Here is a 21,849-nt window from a genome sequence, read left to right as displayed (position 1 = left end):
TAGATGGGGAGGGCTCTTGGCAGAGAATTCTTTCCCAGGTGTCTGGCTGTTAGGTCTTGCCCACTGTCACGGAGTCACCAGGGCGATGCTCTGGAACTACTCCATATGAAGCCAGTCAGGACTCTGGGGGAGCATGCCTTCTCTCTGTGAGCATACTGTCTCCAGGGCAAGAAGCTTACCATGTTCCTGGGTCTGACCTTGGAGCATTCAGCATCCCCTTCCACACCTGTTAGTTTTTATTATTTATTTCAGGACCCTACTTCCAGAAGACTGCAGGGAGCCAACGGAAGGCTCCCAAGATTCCCTCAGTATAGCCCATCTTTCAGAGCTTATCTAAAATAATCACAGAGACCACAATTTAAACAACCGATTCTTTATTGACTAGGGAATTAGGAATAGGACAGGCAAGAAGGGACTAGGGAGCGAGGATTAATAATACTGAACGGATTTTATAACCAGGCACACTTTCACACAGGAATTACAAAAGGATAAATGATGGCCACTCTCTATACCGTGTTCAGATGCTGCTGCTGTGGAGACCAAGATTTGATGGATGAGAATGAGGAGGAGGAATCAGGTAAGGGGCCTAACTAACTTCCCACCCTAACCCGTTTGTGACATCCTGTCTGTGAGTGAGAGCCCTAGTCACTCGAGGTAGAAACCCCATGGATGGAGGTATGCTTCCTTTAAAACAAAACAATAAACCAGATCTTTTCCTATTCAATTAAAGTTGAGCTGTTATTGAGGCGGATAACTAGTGTCTGATCTTTTCCCTTCTCTCCGAAGTAAGAGCAGAGGAAGAAGAACCCCTTCCCACCCTATATAATCCTTCCCGTTGCCTAACAACTAGCCACTAGATTTCCTGCCTTGTCTCTTCTAAGGGAAAAAGAAGGCTGCCTAACATGGCAGTCTCCTTGTCCTTTACAAACCAAAATGGCGGGCAATAAATCATATTAAACACCATTACCAAGTAGCTTGTCATAATTTGACTGGGGTGGAACTCACACACCATGCGCTTCCTGCAGTGAGTCTGCCCGTGCGGGGCTCCTGGGGAAGCCAGAGAGCCTTGCACCCCAACTCCACAGTCAGACGTGACTCTCAGCTAGCCGGTAAAACAGAAGGTTTATTAGTTGACAGGAACGCAGCATAGGACAGAACTTGCTGGCAGAGAAATCAGTGACTTTCAGCCAAGTCCATCTTGTGGGGGGGAGCCCAGAGCCAGGGCTCTGACCCTCCTCCTGCCCCCCAAGCCAGCCTAGACTGACTCGCTTCCAGCTGCCTGGCCCCTGCTCTGCCTGTTGCCCCTCCTCCGGCCTTTGTCTCGCTTCCAGGGCCAAGAGTCACCTAGTCACATCCCTAGGGTGACCAGATGTCCTGATTTTATAGGGACAGTTTGGGGCTTTTTCTTATATAGGCTCTATTACCCCCCACCCCCATCCCGATTTTTCACTTTCTATCTGGTCACTCTGTGCATCCTCCTCCTGCGGGGGTTGCTCCAGCTGCCTGCTCTGGTGCTATGACCACCCCTTTGTAACCACACCCCCACATGTTCAGGGTCTAACTGATCAGGAAGGAATTTTCCCTTGGGTCAGATTGGCAAAGACCCTGGGGCGGTTTCGCCTTCCTCTGCAGAATGGGGCACAGGTCACTTGCAGGTTTAAACTAGTGTAAATGGTGGATTCTCTGTAACTTGAAGTCTTTAAACCATGATTTGAGGACTTCAGTAACTCAGCCAGAGGTTAGGGGTCTATTACCGGAGTGGGTGGTTGAGGTTCTGTGGCCTGCAATGTGCAAGAGGTCAGACTAGATGCTCATGATGATCCCTTCTAACCTTAAAGTCTATGAGCATAGTTCTGTTCTGCCAAGGGAAGAGATCTAGACGCAACAGGCATGATCCACCACACACAATCTCACTGCTCCTATTGCATATGGGGAAACGACACACGCTGACTTTACAGGCACAAATGCGCCTTAGTGCGGAAGAGCTCTCTCGACAACATGAGCTTCTTGGCCTCATCAAAAGGCCTTGGTGCAGCGTATGGGCCGACACCGATTCTGCCCATTGGGTAACAATTCGTTTAGGGGATGTCACACAGTCCCTCTGTTTGGCAAGAACTTGTGGTCATAACTGACTATTCCCAGAAAGGACACTTTTGAGGTTGGGCAGCCATAAGGCTTGTCTTGTGATTGAATCAAACAAGCTTTGTCAATGGTTTGGGCACAGAATTCAGTGGGGTCCTGGAACAAGCCCCATTTTCCCTCTTTGCTCCCTGAGCGCATTCAGGCAGCCTTACAAGTACCTCTGGAGTATTCTCCGGGTGCTCTTCATCATAGAATCATAAGACTGGAAGGGACCGCCAGAGATCATCTAGTTCACTCCTGTCAGGGTTCCTGCCCCACTCTGAACCTAGGGTACAGATGTCAGGACCCACATGAAAGACCCCCTAAGCTTATCTCTACCAGCTTAGGTTAAAACTTCCCCAAGGCACAAATTCTTCCTTGTCTTTGGAACGATATCGCTGCCACCACCAAGTGAGTTAGACAAAGATTTAGGAAAAGGATCTCTTGGAGTTCCTGTTTCCCCAAAATATCCCCCCAAACTCCTTCACCCCCTTTCCTGGGGAGGCTTGAGAGTAAACAAGGTGAGCACAGACCAGCCCCTTGGGTTTTTAGGACACTAAAAACCAATCAGGTTCTTAAAAGCAGAACTTTATTATAAAGAAAAAGTAAAAGAGCACCTCTGTAAAATCAGGATGGAAGGTAATTTTACTGGGTAATCAGATTCAAAACATAGAGGATTCCCCTCTAGACAAAACTTTAAAGTTACCAAAAAAAAAAACCAACCAGGAATAAACCTCCCTCTTAGCCTAGGGAAAATTCACAAGCTAAAAGAAAGATAATCTAATGCATTTCCTTCCTATTACTTACAATTTCATAGAATCATAGAATATCAGGGTTGGAAGGGACCTCAGGAGGTCATCTAGTCCAACCCCCTGCTCAAAGCAGGACCAATCCCCAACTAAATCATCCCAGCCAAGGCTTTGTCAAGCCTGACCTTAAAAATATCTAAGGAAGGAGATTCCACCACCTCCCTAGGTAACGCATTCCAGTGTTTCACCACCCTCCTAGTGAAAAAGTTTTTCTTAATATCCAACCTAAACCTCCCCCACTGCAACTTGAGACCATTACTCCTTGTTCTGTCATCAGCTACCACTGAGAACAGTCTAGATCCATCCTCTTTGGAACCCCCTTTCAGGTAGATGAAAGCAGCTATCAAATCCCCCCTCATTCTTCTCTTCTGCAGACTAAACAATCCCAGTTCCCTCAGCCTCTCCTCATAACTCATGTGTTCCAGTCCCCTAATCATTTTTGTTGCCCTCCGCTGGACACTTTCCAATTTTTCCACATCCTTCTTGTAGTGTGGGGCCCAAAACTGGACACAGTACTCCAGATGAGACCTCCCCAATGTCCAATAGAGGGGAACGATCAAGTCCCTCGATCTGCTGGCAATGCCCCTACATATACATCCCAAAATGCCATTGACCTTCTTGGCAACAAGGGCACACTGTTGACTCATATCCAGCTTCTCGTCCACTGTAACCCCTAGGTCCTTTTCTGCAGAACTGCTGCCGAGCCATTCGGTCCCTAGTCTGTAGCGGTGCATGGGATTCTTCCGTCCTAAGTGCAGGACTCTGCACTTGTCCTTGTTGAACCTCATCAGATTTCTTTTGGCCCAATCCTCTGATTTGTCTAGGGCCCTCTGTATCCTATCCCTACCCTCCAGTGTATCTACCTCTCCTCCCAGTTTAGTGTCATCTGCAAACTTGCTGAGGGTGCAATCCACACCATCCTCCAGATCATTTATGAAGATATTGAACAAAACCAGCCCGAGGACCGACCCTTGGGGCACTCCACTTGATACCGGCTGCCAACTAGACATGGAGCCATTGATCACTACCCGTTGAGCCAGACAATCTAGCCAACTTTCTATCCACCTTATAGTCCATTCATCCAGCCCATACTTCTTTAACTTGCTGGCAAGAATACTGTGGGAGACCATGTCAAAAGCTTTGCTAAAGTCAAGGAACAACATGTCCACCGCTTTCCCCTCATCCACAGAGCCAGCTATCTCATCATAGAAGGCAATTAGATTAGTCAGACATGACTTGTCCTTGGTGAATCCATGCTGACTGTTCCTGATCACTTTCCTCTCCTCTAAGTGCTTCAGAATTGATTCCTTGAGGACCTGCTCCATGATTTTTCGAGGGACTGAGGAGAGGCTGACTGGCCTGTAGTTCCCTGGATCCTCCTCTCCCCCTTTTTTAAAGATGGGCACTACATTAGCCTTTTTCCAGTAAAAATTTGTAATCTTAGATGCTTAGTTCAGGTAGGGCTTTAGGAGATGTATTTTCCCTGCCCTGGTTCGTCGTTGTCCTGGAGAGAACAGAAAGAAAAACAAAACATAAACCTTCCCCCACAGATTTGAAAGTATCTTCTTCCCTTATTGGTCCTTTTGCTCAGGTGCCAACCACATTATCTGAGCTTCTTAACCCTTTACAGGTAAAGGAGGGATTTTATGATACCCTTAGCTGTATGTTTATGACAACTCCCCTGCACTCATGGCAGAACTAAGTATTATTTAGACCATCCTTGACAGGTATTTGTCTAACCTGATCTTAAAAATCTCCAATGATGGAGATTCCACAACCTTCCTGGGCAATTTATTCCAGTGCTTAACCACTTTGACAGTTAGGAAGTTTTCCCTAATGTCCAACCTAAACCTCCCTTGCTGCAATTTAAGCCCATTGCTTCTTGTCCTAACCTCAGAAGTTAATGAGAACAATTCTCCTCCTGCCTTCTTGTAACAACCTTTTATGTACTTGATACTGGCTCCCGTGACCAATGTGTTGCACCTAGGAACACGGAGTACCAGGAAGGCCCTGTAATACCTGGTCCATGACTTGCAGCCAAATAGCAGGTTCTATTCCAAACACAAGCCTCTTATATGGAACTAAGCCCTAGTGTGTGTTAATCATGAGCTACGTCTTGTCAGTCCCTGTTTCCAGATAGGCTTGGGAAAGGGTGGTCTTGGAGAAATGCTTCCCAGCAGCTGATGAGGCAAATACAAGTCTACTTGTCCTTTACAAACCAAAATGGCAGACAATAAACCATATTAAACACCATTACCAAGTACGTCATAATTTGATTGGGGTGGAACTCACACACTGTGCGCTTCCCGCAGTGTGTCTGCTATAGGCAAAGGATACTAAGCCACATGCAATACTGGGTTAATGGTAATCTTAACATCACCATCAATGTGAACAGCCCCCTTCCTTTTCATTGCTGTCACTATAGGGGTGTGCCATTTAACCTTGGATATAATTCCAGAGTCCTGACAATGCTGCAGGTCTGCCTCTACCTTTGGCTGTTTTGCAAAATAATCTGCTATAGTGGAAGCCAATAATGGCTGCCATCAGTTGGGTCTTTAATCTACAGACAATGACAGATCTGGTTAAAGCCAATAGCGGGGCTAAGCAGCCTTCTTTCAGGTGGAAGTGGAAGGAGCAATTAAGCCCTCTTGAATAGTGAGATATCTTCAAATAACATAAGCCACCATCCAAGGCAATGGTCTGCATGGTAAGAACAGATTAGAAGCTAAGCCATGTGGGCTGAAGGGTTCCCTAAGTGCAAATACAAGGGCTAGGGGATGGTTTGGCAAGCTGTGGGTATGTGCTAGAGTTGAGAAAGCTAGCAGGCAGGGAGAGAAGCAGTCATGAGTTTGGCCCTGTGAGGCAGCAAAGAGACAGCTCTTTGGGCACAGGAAACACTGGAGATACAGGCGTGGGGATTTCTGTGTAAGGAAACTGCCTGATGCTGTTTGTTCTTACTGTGTTCAGGTAAACAGGACTGGCTGAACATTCTTTGTAAACAAACAGGATTGCACCAAAGAAATACCTGACTCCTATCACTGGTTCCTCCTCCTAAGGGAAAGAACCCTGCTTGACCCAAATACTGGCTGACCGCACAGGCAGAAGGGGAAGCAGTGATGGAGGAGCGATGCGACTTTTAGGAGTTGCTGTCTCCTCAAGCACAATTGTGACTTCTCAAAGGTTGTGATTCCACCCTGAAGCCAGCAGCTGCCTCTTCCAAAAGTTCAGCTTCATTTTTGCTTGGGGCTGGAATTTGGGTGGTTTTTTTTTTTTTTTTTTTAAACCTGCACACATTTTATGCTTTGCCAGGGCGGCTGAATTTCTCTCAGCCATTCTCTAAACCCATTGTAATTTTGGGAGGCACTGAGGCAGCACGCTGATGCGGACCTGGATGGATACAGCACAAGACAAGCATATGGCTGCCCTTCTCTATGGGGCTCATCTATGCACTGGTGTAGGCTCTCCCATCTAAGTGAGCGGGGCAGCAGCTGCTCATATTTCCCCAGGAACACGATGGTCTCCCATGGTTACAGTTGGGGAGATCTTGCTGGGTCATTGACCTGTTAGCAGCTTGGAGAATTTTGCCTGAAGACAGGCCAGCAGATGATATAGGACCAGGATGCCGGTGGAAGGGAAGGGGTAAGAGCTACATTGCTTGGGGCATTTAAAATTGGCCTGGACAAAGGCTTTGCAGAACCAAGCCTGCCTTATCCAAGGAGAACAGTACCTCATGATGGGGAGAACTCCTCCAGAATCACACCTTTGGGTCAGAGGGCCTCAGGCCCAGGCAAATGTAGACAGGCGGGCTGGCCAGAATGCAGAGAGGAAGGTTAGAGATGATCAGGGGTTGGAAGGGCTGATTTAAAAGGTAGGAGGAAAGGAAGGGAATTGGCAGGGGCTTGTCTGAACAATGGCGGAAAAAGAAGGCAATGCTATCTGCGCGTATCCAAAGGGTGGACGCAGCTGGGAGGAGAGGAAGTGCTCTAGCAGGAGTACCAGGGCGTTAACTAGCAGTGAGTTAAGGAAAGGAAACCTTAGGCTGAATCTCAGGAAAAGCTTGCTGGCAGCGAGATTGCTGAGGCTGCAGAATCCTCTCCCCAAAGAACGGGGGGAGCCCTGGAGACTGGGACAGTTACTGTTTATACCATGGTAGCAGTCAGAGGCAGAGACCAGGGCCAACGCGGCGCTTGTGCCGTACGTATGCAGTGACCAACAGAGCCTGCCCCAAAGAGCTTACGTCCTTCACTAGGGTAGTGAAACACTGGAGTGCGTTACCTAGGGAGGTGGTGGAATCTCCTTCCTTAGAAGTTTTTAAGGTCAGGCTTGACAAAGCCCTGGCTGGGATGATTTAATTCGGGACTGGTCCTGCTTTGAGCAGGGGGTTGGACTAGATGACCTCCTGAGGTCCCTTCCAACCCTGATATTCTATGATAGATCAGAGGTGGGCAAACTACGGCCCGCAGGCCACAGCCAGCCCCAGGGACCAGCCTAGCCCTTGAGCTCCTGGCCGGGGAGGCTAGCCCCCGGCTGCTCTCCTGCTGTCCCCCCACCCCCGCAGCCACGCTGCCGCATGGGGAGCATGGCTTGCACCCACCCACCTCCCAGGCTTTCCAATAAGCCAGTCCTGCCACTCTGAGCGGCATGGTAAGGGGGCAGGGAGCAGGGGGTTAGATAAGGGGCAGGAGGTCCCGGGCGGGCAGTCAGGGAACAGGGGGCGGTTGGATGGGACAGAGGTTCTGGGCGGGGAGTGAGGGGGGCAATCAGGGGACGGGGGCAGTTGGATAGGTGTTGGAGTCCCAGGAGGCCTGTCAGAGGGTCGGGGTATGGGCAGAGGTCAGGGCAGTCAGGGAACAGGGAGCATGGGGGCTTGGATAGGGCGTGAGGTCCCAGGGGGCAGTTGGGGCAGGGGTCCCAGGAGGGGGCGGTCAGGGAACAAGGAGTAGGGGGGTTGGATGGGTCAAGGTTTCTGAGGGGGGCAGTCAGGGGGCAGGAAGTGAGAGGGGGCAGATGGGGCGGGGGCCATCCTGTTCGGGGAGGCACAGCCTTCCCTACCCCACCTTCCATACAGTTTTGTAACCCCGATGTGGCCCTCAGGCCAAAAAGTTTGTCCACCCCTGTTCTAGATGGACAAGACAGAGGTGCAGGGAGGGGAAGGAATTGCCCAAGATCACCCAGGTGGTCAGGGGTGGAGCCAGCAACAGAACCCAAATCACCTGAGTCCCAGGACAGCCTCTGCCTGCTGGACTCCCATCCTGTATCAGTTGAGAGAGGACTGGACATATTTACCTCACATGCTGCCTTCCTAGTGTCGTCTTCCCTCCCCCTTTTAACTGCTATCGCCTGCTTCATTGACAGTTCGGCACAGCTGTGTCATTCTCGGTGCCGACTGGCTTGATTTTCAGAATCTCTGTGATGGAGCAGCGATGAACCACCCTGGTTGAGGGTCATGTTGGAACCCTCTGCACCTTCTTTTGTGGGGCAGGAGGCTTCTTTAAAATTAAAGAAAATTGGGGAGGAGCCACAAAGCTCTGGACAATACCCAGCAAGGGCCAATCCTGTCCTGGTCCTTGCAGAGCTGTGGATGGACCAGATGGGATTTAACAGCTTTCTCATCGTTAGCAACCAGGGTTATTCTGTAAAGACCAATTCTGCTATCTTGTCCATTTTCCCATCCCCATGTGATCTATTGTCCAGTTCTTCACCCAGACTGCATTTAACTGCCACCAGCCCTGGGCCTCACACCCTTTCCCCTGGGGAGATGAAGCTGATTATCTAAGAGAAATCTAACATCTATTCAGCCTGGATGTTTCCTGGCTCAGTCTCCCTTCAAGCCAGTGGCCCAAATCAAAGCCTTCCTGTTCCACAGTTTATCGGCTGTCCTTGAGCTGTGATTCTCTACACATCGCGTTCTGTCCTGAACTGGGCAGCACTGATAAAGTGCAGGAGTCACCTCCAAGCTCCCTCCTTCTGCATGGAGGCTGGTGGCAAACGCAGCAGTTGCATTGTCAGGGAAGGGCCTTGTGCCAAATTCAGCCAGTTTCTCTCTGAACACCACCCAGGTCTCTGGCTGTCGCTAGCTTGAAAAGGCCTGGGTAAATGGCAGCCAGGTGCTTCACTGATAAGGGAACTCAGGAGTGGAAAGGGAGCAGGGGCCATCCGGTAAGCACTTCTCAGTCAGGAGACTTCTGGTGCAGCCCTGGCTCTGTCCCTGCTTGGCTGGGTGACCTTAGGCAACTCCCTTCCTGCTTCTGTGCCTCAGTTTCCCATCAGCACAATGAAGGTGATGATTCCGCACACCCCGGTGGAGGGGTGTCTCCATTCATGTGTGCCAAGATCCTCTCATAGGAGGAGTCAGAGAAGGGCAAAGTATGACAGTGAGACAGGGCTCCTGCCCCTCTGCTCCACAGGCCTCGCCTAACTCCTGACTGTGTGCATGGCACTTGGTCTGTGATGGAGAAAGAGCACCATGTCTACACGCTATTACAGCACAAGTACCCAACATTTATACTGGGCACGCTCCTGAGAGATCCCAGAGTATATCGCTGGCTAGCTGCAGGGATCACTCACCGACCTGGAACATGCAGCCACCTCTTGGGAAGAACATGGCAGTCACCCTGCAGCAGGGAATGGAACCAGGAAAGATGCTGCGGAGCATTCGCGATCACTAGGCTGAGCACACATGGTCAGTGGCCCTTGCTTGTGCGTGGCAGCTGAAGACAGCAACCCCAACAGCACAGCACCCCCTAGCACTCCACTGGTATAGCACCAATTCAGAGTGGCACACCACCTACTGAATCATTGACACTGCTGTCGGCAAAAGCCAACTATTCTGGTCTTGAGCCGGCATGGCCCTATATAGTCTGATCGGCTCTGTACTGGAGGTGGCCTGACGGCAGATGGTCTTGTAGCCCAGTAAGGTGTCTGATCTCATCACGTGAGCATTCATGCACTCTGGGAAATGTAAGACACTGAACAGGACTGGCTTAAAACCAGGGGTGTGTCACTGAGATTTTTCTTTTCCCAACATGCAGGATGTTTGGGGCAAGTTCCCAAATAGGTCACAAAAGCAGGGGGCGTCTGATGTGGAGCCCAAGGCTCAGCAATGGGGTTAATTATGCTCTTCACTGCTGCGTCTAGACTTGACCACTTCCTACTACAATCACCACCTCCTCCCCCTCAGCTCAGTTAGCAGGGTGAGCAACTTCTTGTGAGCCCAGAGCTTGGGATGAGTAACCTCTCCTCATTGCTAGGTTGGGAAAGTCAGCAGATCTCCCGTAGAGTACACTGCCAAAGCTCCAGACTTCCAGAGGCAGCTGGGACTGCCTCGACTGGTGGTGATGGGGTGTTAGAATAGCTGACTGATCATACTTCCTTTTCAGCCCTAGCAAGCACATACAGCCCCCTTGGACCTCCCCTGTGTACAGTGGTCTCATGGAGAATACGAGTTGCAGTTTTATATGGTGCTAACACCAACAGAAGCTGCAGAAGCTCAAGGCACCCTGAGAGAGGAATTGGCATTATAGAGGTTGCAGGAGTGTCTGAGAGCCACAGTCATGGGTCAGGACCTCACTGTGCTAAGGGCTGCACAAACAGAACAAGAAGGTGCGCCCTGCCCCAGAGAGCTGACGAGGTGATGGGCCCACACCCGAAGTTCTGATCCAGCTGTCCATCCATCACTGCTGAACATGCAAATTGCAGATCTAAATATCCCCACCCATCTCTGTGGCTGGGCCTTGACACTGGCTCAGAGGAATGGGATGCAACAGTCCAGTCACTGGTAATCAAAGCTCAGGAAACCAGTTTATCCCATTAAAGGTAGAGGACAGCTATTTTCTTAGGAATTTGGGAAAGCCAGTAAGGGAGGCTCAGTCAAAGCTGTGGAAAGGTATCTGGCCAAACAAAGCCAAGGGACTCTAAGGGTACGTCTACATCTACATTGCATTGAAAGACCCGTACCCACCATATCTGGCCTGGGTCAGCTGACTGGCTTAGGGGCTATAAAATTGCAATGTAGACAGCCAGACTCACACTGGAGCCTGGGCTTCAAGACATCACAAGGGGGGGCTAGGTCGCAGAGACACCGCGAGGCCCAAATATCTACATTGCAATTTTCAGGCCCAAACCCTAGCCCTGAGAGCCTGGATTAGTGGATCTAAGCTGTAGGTCTTGGTGCCATGAGGCTTTTATTGCAGTGTAGACCTACACAGTGGTAGCTAAGGTCCTGCCTAGCCTCCTCCCTTGCAGGACTCCTCCCATCTCCCCAGCAGGGGCTGTTGGGACACTAGAGGGGCGCACACATCTTTGATCACACACAGGTTTCTGGAAGCCTGAAATTAATACAGTAAGATTCAGGGAAAGAGGAGCCTAGCGGCAGAGGTTCTTCCGGTTTTGGGTGCTCAGCATGAGAAGCCTGCAGACGGATTCCTCCCCCGCCCCAGAGGTGGTCAGTACCTCTGGACAGGGGAGGAATCAGTCTACGCCCAAAAATGGAAACATCCAAGATTCATGCCCACTTCCCTGCAAACCATAGGGCATACGTAAGGGGCAGTTACTCTTTATGAGGAACATTGCATGGGTTCACAGTGGTCAGTAAGGTTTGCTCCATTCACACCCAAAGAGATAATTTTTCTCACCAGCACCACTGCTCACTCTCAGATCTTAGTTTGAATTGCCCCTCTGTTCTTAGACTTCGGCCTCTTAGCTCACCTCCTGTTAAAGATTTTGCAATCGGGGGTCAGCTGACCTTTGGACAGGGCAGAAGGGAATCCAGCTCGCTCTGCAGCCTGAAGAGAAGCTAGCGCTCATGGAGTCACCAAAGAAGTGTCATTTGCCCAGATACACTTTTCAGACCATTACCGCACTCTGCTCAACTGCTTGGAGAGAACAGCTCTGGTGGCCCCAGCAGGCAAACACGGACAGGTCTTGTCAAATTTCACCAATCAAGGCAAAGCTCTCACCAGTGGGTGAAATACCACTGAAGACAGCAAAAGCGGAACAAATCGCTCATTGTCTGGGATGGCCGCAAACGGCAGCACACGCTCGAAAATGTGAATTGCAGCCTGGATGGCTTAGATCTCTGAGCTAGATCAGGACACAGCAGTATAAGGATGCACAGCTGCATGCTTCAAAAGCAACTGGATGCTGCCCTCATCTGGGCAGCAGCTAGAATGACAGTTATTCGTAGTGCCTGGGTGACCCTAATATCCAGGGCTCTTGGAACACAACATGTTGAAGGGTGGGGAATCTGTCATTTCGCTGGGTGATGTAGGTTTAGAAGGGAGAAGGTCGCTGAGCTCTGGAAGATTAGTTTCCAAGCAGGTAGGGCCCTTTCTAGGTCACTGGTCCAAATGCAGGGAAGGTGAGTGTTAGCGTCCGAAGGCCTTTCTGAATTTAGCGGGGGGGGGTGGGGTCCCCTGGCTGAATGTTGGAGTCAGAATCACAAAGAACACACCGGGCCCTGACCAACTTGGGCTCATCTGAAAAGCCAAAGCCCAAACAAAGCTGAACTCCCTGCTTTTCACCTTGTCTATTTACATTCCAGGCTCTTTGGGGCAGGGATTGTCTCTTTCAGCACCAGTACCTAGTACCGCAGGGCCCCCACCTCTCGGTTGAGGCTACCATAACACACACCATTTCTCAGCCAGGTCAAGACTGATGGGGGCAAGGGGGTTAACCGCCCTGCTGCCAGCTGGAGGGATCTGCTCTGTAGAGAAACAAGAGGACTAGTCTTCTGGGCTATGAATCCAGCCGCCTCCATGATCAGCACTCCATTTGCTCTAACCCAGGAGAGATGGCCGAGGTTGAGCAGATCATCCACTCACATCTGTTTGCAATTCAGAGCCAGGCATGTAGCCTAACCCAATTCCCACTGAAAGCCCATGGAGTCTTTCCAGTTGCTTCAGCAGCAGCAGGACCAGAACCCCACTGAGCATTATTTACCTGGACAGTTGCTAGGAAGTCCAACGCTGATCCGATGTGTCTCTCTCCCCAACATTAACTGCTCCTGTATGAGCTTTCCTTTGGAGAGCTGCACCCCATTATCCTACTATGCCCTTGGGGCAGCACCTCGCCTGTAAGTTATTCCTCCCGTTTTGTAGACTACTCTTTCACATCCTTCCCCCAAGCTACACATGTACGTTGGATCACAGCTCTTGTCAATTCTCCTAAGGCTGCTGGCCAAGGACCAGTGGTCTGCCATTCCTGCAGACATCTCAGCCTGAAGACATGTCAGCATGGCCCTTTAATCTCAGTCTGCGGTTGTGGGTTCAGCCCTGGTGCAGATACTGCTAATGGGTGCTGTATTTCAGTTAGGCTGTTAAATGGGGTTGCCTCTACAGCCAAGCTCTGCTGGGAGCCAAAAATCTCATGAATCTGAAGAACCAAAGAATTTCAGCATCCTGGCCAACATTTTCCTCCCCCACCTCAGAATGCCCAAGAGCCAGGACTTTAAATGGCTGCTTGCTTTGCCTACAGAAGAAGTGCCTAAAATTTTCCATGATCAAGAGCCACATACATTCAAACTGGAGCCTGTAGCTGCCTTCTCTTTAATGCAATGGTGGGGATGACAGACTGCAATAGAGGTCACTCAGGTCAAGAAAGAGCCCTGTGGGCTGGAAGTCACAGCATTAAACAGTGCAGTAAAGGCTACATGGTTCTATGCTAGACAATAGAGCAACCTTGGGCTACACTATGGAACTTCCTGGAATGTAACTTGGTATGCCCAAGGCATATATGGGTACTGCTGAGATGGGAAGCCAACTCTCTGAAAGTTACACAGAGCTTGGGACTCTGAATTCACAAGGATCACACCCATCTAGTTTTCCCTGTTTTTGCTGGTTTCAGAGACAGAGTTCTCAGTTTTCAATTGCAGGGTCACATCTTTAACAAAGAGAACTTCTCTCCCAACTGTACAAGGCATCTGAGTTAAATAGGTGTTAAGAAAAGGAAAACTTGGGTAGTCTAAACAAGAGCCACATCCCCTTTTAATTATGTTTTATGATCATGGCGCCCTAATCTTACCCAGTTCTCCAGTCATCTGGGAAAAACAGGATAGGAAGAACCTGAATTGCTAATGTAAGAAAAGTCACAGGAGTTCCCATTCTAATTAGCAGCTTTAAGCCATTTCAATTTCCCCCTCCCAAGCCACATCCCAACAAGCAATGCTGGAAGGACAAGCTGCTTCCCAGATGCTTGCACATCATCCAGCCAAGAGTGCTGACAAGATTTTCGCTGTGTCAGTCACTCATTAGAATTTTTGTCAATGGCTCATTTTCTTTTAGGGACCAGGTCTGTGCTAAGGAAACGATGAGTGCCGTGGTACAGCAGGAAACCATTTATAAGCCGTTTGGCTGTTCGGGGAGGGGGAAGAGAGAAAGCAGGATGCAGTGCAGAAAGCGAGACAATGTTTATTTCAACATACAGTGTTATTGGGATCAAAGGCCACCCATGTGAGGCAAGCTCCTAGAATAGCTCCACACTCAGTTTTGAGACACTTCCTGGACCACAACCTCCATTTATCAACTGACCTGTCAGTCTCTTGAGGGACTGCTGAAGATGTGGTTCTAGATTTATTTTCTAACCCGCAGTGGTGCTCTGTCAGACCAATGAGTATAGTCAGTGTAAGTTATTTTTTAGGGCTTGTCTAACACTAGAAAATTCTTCCATTTTAACTCTAATCAATATAGCTAAAGCCGCAAGCTCAGGCTATAGCTACACTAGGAGTGCTTTCCTAGTATAGAAACATACCACAATATACTACACCAGCTAAGCCCTCCTAGAGTGGCTGCAGCTTATACCAGCAAAGCTGAACGTTGTACCAGTAAAGTAAAATCAACCCCAAGAATGAAATACATCGGTTAGAGGGCTGCTGTGTTGGTATAACCATATCTATGCTAGGGGCTTTTGCTGGCATAGCGATCTTGGCCAGGGAACACCTCTTCACAGCCTTGACAGAGCTGGGCCAACAGAAATCTGTAGCACAGACCTGGTCTTAGTGTGGATGCATTCATAATGGCATAAGAGTACTTATACTGGCAGAACTTATTTCAGGCCAAGAAGCAGAACTAACTACACTGGTATACGGCACCTTTATACCTAGAGCCATGCGCAGATACATCTGACCTGCAAAAATGATCCGTGGACTTCCATCACCCTGACATCTGCTGGGAGAGCAATACAGCAGTGCACAGACAATCCAGGATGTTTTTGGAGAGTGTTGGGGACAACTTCCTGGTGCAGCTACTGGAGGAACCAACCAGGGGCCGTTCTCCTCTTGACCTGCTGCTTACAAACAGGGAAGAATTGGTAGGAGAAGGAGAAGTAGGTGGCAACCTGGATAGCCATGACTATGAGGATGGTTGAGTTCAGGATCCTCACAAAAGGAAGAAAGGAGAGTAGCAAAATACAGATCCTGGATTTCAGAGAAGCAGACTGACTCCCTTAGGAAACTGATGGCCAGGATTCCCTGGGAGGCTAATATGAAGGGGAAAGGAGTCCAGGAGAGCTGGCTGTATTTTAAAGAAGCCTCATTGAGGCTGCAGGAATAAACCATCCCGACGTGCAGAAAGAATAGCAAATATGGCATGCGATCAGCTTGGCTTAACAGGGAAATCTTCGGTGAGCTTAAACACAAAAAGGAAGCTTACAAGAAGTGGAAATTTGGACAGATGACTAGGGAGAAGTATAAAAATATTGCTCGAACATCCAGGGGTGTAAACAGGAAGGTCAAAACACAACTGGAGTTGCAGCTCACAAGGGATATGAAGGTTACAAGAAGGGTTTCTACAGGTATTTTAGCAACAAGAAAAAGGTCAGGGAAAGTGTGGGGAGGCAACCGAATGGGGGGAGGCAACCTAGCGACAGATGATGTGGAAAAAGCTGAAGTACTCAATGCTTTTTTGGCCTCAATCTTCACAAACAAGGTCAACTCCCACACTGCTGTCCTGGGCAACACAGTATGGAGAGGAGGTGAGCAGCCCTCACTGGTGAAAGAACAAGTTAAGGATTGTTTAGAAAAGCTGGACATGCACAAGTCCATGGGTCCAGATCTAATGTATCTGAGGGTGCTGAGTGAATTGGCTGATGTGATTGCAGAGTGATTGAATCATAGAATCATAGAATATCAGGGTTGGAAGGGACCTCAGGAGGTCATCTAGTCCAACCCCCTGCTCAAAAGCAGGACCAATCCCCAATTAAATCATCCCAGTCAGGGCTTTGTCAAGCCTAACCTTAAAAACTTCTAAGGAAGGAGATTCCACCACCTCCCTAGGCAACGCATTCCAGTGTTTCACCACCCTCCTAGTGAAAAAGTTTTTCCTAATATCCAACCTAAACCTCCCCCACTGCAACTTGACCATTACCTCTGAAAACTCATGGCGACTGGGAGAGGTCCCAGACAATTGGAAAAAGGCAAATATAGTGCCCATCTTTAAAAATGGGAAGAAGGAGAACCCGGGGAACTACAGACTCACCTCAGTCCCTGGAAAAAAAATCAGCAGGTCCTCAAGGAAACCATTTTGAAGGACTTGGAGGAGAGGAAGGTGATCAGGAACAGTCAGCATGGATTCATCAAGGAAAAGTCATGCCTGACCAACCTGATTGCCTTCTATGATGAGGCAACTGGCTCTGTAGATATGGGGAAAGCAGTGGACGTGATATATCTTGATTGTAGCAAAGCTTTTGATACGATCTCCCACAGTATTCTTGCCAGCAAGTTAAAAAAGTATGAATTGGATGAATGGACTATAAGGTAGACAGAACGCTGGCTAGATTGTTGGGCTCAATGAGTAGTGATCAACCGCTCGATGTGTAGTTGACAGCCAGTATCAAGTGGAGTGCCCCAAGTGTTGGTCCCAGGGCCGGTTTTGTTCATCTTTATTAATGATCTGGATGATGGGATGGATTGTACCCTCAGCAAGTTCTCAGATTACACTAAGCTGCGGGGAAGCTATATGCTGGAGGGTAGGGATAGGGTCCAGAGACACCTAGACAAATTGGAGGATTGGGTCAAAAGAACTCTGATGAGGTTCAACAAGGACAATTGTACAGTCCTGCACTTAGGACGGAAGAATCCCATGCACTGCTACAGGCCAGGGACCGACTGGCTAAGCAGAAGTTCTGCAGAAAAGGACCTGGGGATTACAGTGAATGAGAAGCTGGATATGAGTCAGCAGTGTGCCCTTGTTGCCAAGAAGGCTAACCACATATTGGGCTGCATTAGTAGGAGCATTGCCAGCAGATCAAGGGAAGTGATTATTCTCCTCTATTTGGCACCGGTGAAGCCACATCTGGAGTATTCAATCTGGAGTAATCAATGGAAACTTCAATCCATCGGTGATCTTCCTGATAACACCATCCTGGCCACTATGGATGTAGAAGCCCTCTACACCAACATTCCACACAAAGATGGACTACAAGCCGTCAGGAACACTATCCCCGATAATGTCACGGCTAACCTGGTGGCGTGACTTTGTCCTTACCCATAACTATTTCACATTTGGGGACAATGTATACCTTCAGATCAGCGGCACTGCTATGGGTACCCGCATGGCCCCACAGTATGCCAACATTTTTATGGCTGATTTAGAACAACGCTTCCTCAGCTCTCGTCCCCTAAAGCCCCTACTCTACTTGCGCTATATTGATGACATCATCATCTGGACCCATGGAAAAGAAGCCCTTGAGGAATTCCACCATGATTTCAACAATTTCCATCCCACCACCAACCTCAGCCTGGTCCAGTCCACACAAGAGATCCACTTCCTGGACACTACAGTGCTAATAAACAATGGTCACATAAACACCACCCTATACCGGAAACCTACTGACCGCTATTCCTACCTGCATGCCTCCAGCTTTCACCCTGACCACACCACACGATCCATCGTCTACAGCCAAGCTCTGCGATACAACCGCATTTGCTCCAACCCCTCAGACAGAGACAAACACCTACAAGATCTCTGTCAAGCTTTCTTACAACTACAATACCCACCTGCTGAAGTAAAGAAACAGATTGATAGAGCCAGAAGAGTTCCCAGAAGTTACCTACTACAGGACAGGCCTAACAAAGAAAATAACAGAACGCCACTAGCGGTCACCTTCAGCCCCCAACTAAAACCCCTCCAACGCATTATTAAGGATCTACAACCTATCCTAAAGGATGACCCAACACTCTCACAAGTCTTGGGAGACAGGCCAGTCCTTGCCTACAGACAGCCCCGCAACCTGAAGCAAATACTCACCAACAACCACATACCACACTACAGAACCACTAACCCAGGAACTTATCCTTGCAACAAAGCCCGTTGCCAATTGTGCCCACATATCTATTCAGGGGACACCATCACAGGGCCTAATAACATCAGCCACACTATCAGAGGCTCGTATACCTGCACATCCACCAATGTGATATATGCCATCATGTGCCAGCAATGCCCCTCTGCCATGTACATTGGTCAAACTGGACAGTCTCTACGTAAAAGAATAAATGGACACAAATCAGATGTCAAGAATTATAACATTCATAAACCAGTCGGAGAACACTTCAATCTCTCTGGTCACGCAATCACAGACATGAAGGTCGCTATCTTAAAACAAAAAAACTTCAAATCCAGACTCCAGCGAGAAACTGCTGAATTGGAATTCATTTGCAAATTGGATACTATTAATTTAGGCTTAAATAGAGACTGGGAGTGGCTAAGTCATTATGCAAGGTAGCCTATTTCCTCTTGTTTTTTCCTACCCCCCCCCCCCCCCCCAGATGTTCTGGTTTAACTTGGATTTAAACTTGGAGAGTGGTCAGTTTTGATGAGCTATTACCAGCAGGAGAGTGAGTTTGTGTGTGTATGGGGGTGGGGGGGATGTGAGAAAACCTGGATTTGTGCTGGAAATGGCCCAACTTAATTATGCACATTGTAGGGAGAATGGTCACTTTGGATGAGCTATTACCAGCAGGATAGTGAGTTTGTGTGTGTGGTTTTTGGGAGGGGGTGAGAGAACCTGGATTTGTGCAGGAAATGGCCCAACTTTATTATCATGCACATTGTGTAAAGAGTTGTCACTTTGGATGGGCTATCACCAGCAGGAGAGTGAATTTGTGTGTGGGGGGGTGGAGGGTGAGAAAACCTGGATTTGTGCTGGAAATGGCCCACCTAATGATCACTTTAGATAAGCTATTACCAGCAGGACAGTGGGGTGGGAGGAGGTATTTTTTCATATTCTCTGTGTATAAATAAAGTCTGCTGCAGTTTCCACGGCATGCATCCGATGAAGTGAGCTGTAGCTCACGAAAGCTCATGCTCAAATAAATTGGTTAGTCTCTAAGGTGCCACAAGTACTCCTTTTCTTTTTGCGAATACAGACTAACACGGCTGCTACTCTGAAATCTGGAGTATTGTGTCCAGTTTTGGGTCCCCGACTACAGAAAGTCTGTGGATAAATTGGAGAGAGTCCAGCGGAGGGCAACAAAAATGATCGGGGGTTGGGGCACATGACTTATGAGGAAAAGCTGAAGGAACTGGGCTTGTTTAGTCTGCAGAAGAGAAGAGTGAGGGGGGATTTGATAGCAGCCTTCAATTACTTGAAGGGGGAGTTCCAAAGAGGATGGAGCTTGGCTTTTCTCAGTGGTGGTTGATGACAGAACAAGGAGCAATGGTCTCAAGTTGCAGTGGGGGAGGTCTAGGTTGGATATTAAGAAACACTTTCACTAGGAGGGTGGTGAAGCACTGGAATGGGTTACCTAAGGAGGTGGTGGATTCTCCATCCTTAAAGGTTTTTAAGGCCCAGCTTGACACAACCCTGGCTGGGATGATTTAGTTGGTGTTGGTCCTGTTTTGAGCAGGGGGTTGGACTAGATGACCTCCTGAGGTCTCTTCCGACCCTAATCTTCTATGATTCTAACCATGGATATAAAGTGGATCTCTGTGGATTTGCAGGACTCTATTTATACTAGTACAACTGCCTCTACAGTAGGGCCTTTACTAGCACGATCATGTTGGCCAAAAAAACAAACAAACAAAAAAAACATACACTGATAAGACATAAGTTTTACCAGTAAAACTCAGTGGAGACCAACCCTTAAGGGAAAGTTAACTTTAGTTAAGGTTGCCGAGTGTATTTTGAAACAAGACATTCCATTGCACACCAAAACCCAAACGTTACAAACCTGAAATCACAGAATCAAAAATAATTCAGATGCTACTCTTAAACCCCCATTCATTCCCTCACCAAATAAAAATTCTGCACTCGGACAACCTTAACTCTGCCCTTGGTAACAGGTGAATTGACAGTCTAAGCCATCTCTTTCCACCCATCACAATTTTCTCAGCAGCAGTGCAGAAAAGCTTTAATACCTTCCTCCAATTCGTACAAGTCTGGTCTTTCATAGAGAAAGAATGCATAAAACAAAAGACTAACTTCTGAACGCACAAATCGGACTCAGAAATCTTTCCCCCCAAAAAACAAATTTCACCTACTCCTAATTAGACAAATATCAAAACTTGACATTAAGTTTTACATCAGATCATAAAATTATGTCCCTTACATTATAACAGCCTTTACTGAAAAGCAAAAGTTCGAAGTATAACTTAGAGCTTAAGTTTGAAGCACATGAAACCATATGGAAATTTACACACAGCAGTTTAGCTGCTATAGATTGGATCACTGTCAGCAACTACTTCAGATTATTACTTTGCTTCAACACCAATTCTGTCCTCAGCATGAGTGCATGTGGACAGACCTGCCCACGACTGTGGTTTTGCAGTGCCTGTGCATGAGAGGTCACAGAAAAGTCATGAGACGCCATCCTTGAGTTTGACAATTTGAGTGGTTGGCATCTAAAAATCTCTTTAACCAGAGCTTTCGAAACTCTAGGGAAATTTTTTTTCCAATCCCAAATCTATAATTTAAAAGAAAATTATACTTGGAGGTTGTTCCAATCACAAGTCAAAAGTGGGAATCAAACCAAGGCTCCTGTCTGAACTGACCCAAAAAAATCATGGATCACCATCATCTTTGCCAACACCACATTGTTGGCTCGACTGGTGTGTTCTACCCCTTCCCCCTCCACCGTGTGTGTCTGTCTCGTCTAGATTACAAGCTCTTCGGGGAAGGAACTGGCTCCTGTTGTGTGTTTTTACAGCTCTGGCACAATTCTTGATTGGTCCTTAGGCACTATGTAAATAAACGTGATTGATGATCATCAGAATTCCAGTTGCAACTACAACTGTGGTGTCAGGGCCAACAAATTTTTAATTCTTGCTACATTAATCCTTGCAAGCTAACTCTACCAAATCAATAAAGGATTTGCTCATTTGCTTCTTGGGTACCTGCAAGGGGATCACTCACATCTTAGGACCTCAAGATCACAACCAAGACCATCATGACATAAATAAACTTCAACATCACATAATCCAAGCTTCAGCACTTAGATAGCCCCCCCAGGCTAACTGTTCATGTGTTCAATACCACACACTGCATCCATACATGGCACTTGAACAGCCTATGTAGCAATAATGTGAGGTGTAAGCATGTTGAGGTACCACATACCTGTTATTTCAAGTGGGGTGAGGTTATTAGAAGCATTCACTGTGCTGCGGGAGTCTAAAGAGCAGCTGTGCTTAGCTTTGCCTCTTCCCCCCACATCAGTTGAAAACACTTGTGTAATTAAAGGGGATAAGACTAATCAGCTGGAGACAAACTCTGTTAATTTTAGAGACTAACCAATTTATTTGAGCATGAGCTTTCGTGAGCTACAGCTCACTTCATCAGATGAAGTGAGCTGTAGCTCACGAAAGCTCATGCTCAAATAAATTGGTTAGTCTCTAAGGTGCCACAAGTACTCCTTTTCTTTTTGCGAATACAGACTAACACGGCTGTTCCTCTGAAATCTGTTAATTTTGTAAAGACTCCACAGATAGATTCC

This window comes from Caretta caretta, chromosome 7 (genome assembly GCF_965140235.1).
Source record: "Caretta caretta isolate rCarCar2 chromosome 7, rCarCar1.hap1, whole genome shotgun sequence".
In the NCBI taxonomy this organism is placed as follows: Eukaryota; Metazoa; Chordata; order Testudines; family Cheloniidae; genus Caretta; species Caretta caretta.
Note: the sequence above shows the minus strand (reverse complement) of the source record.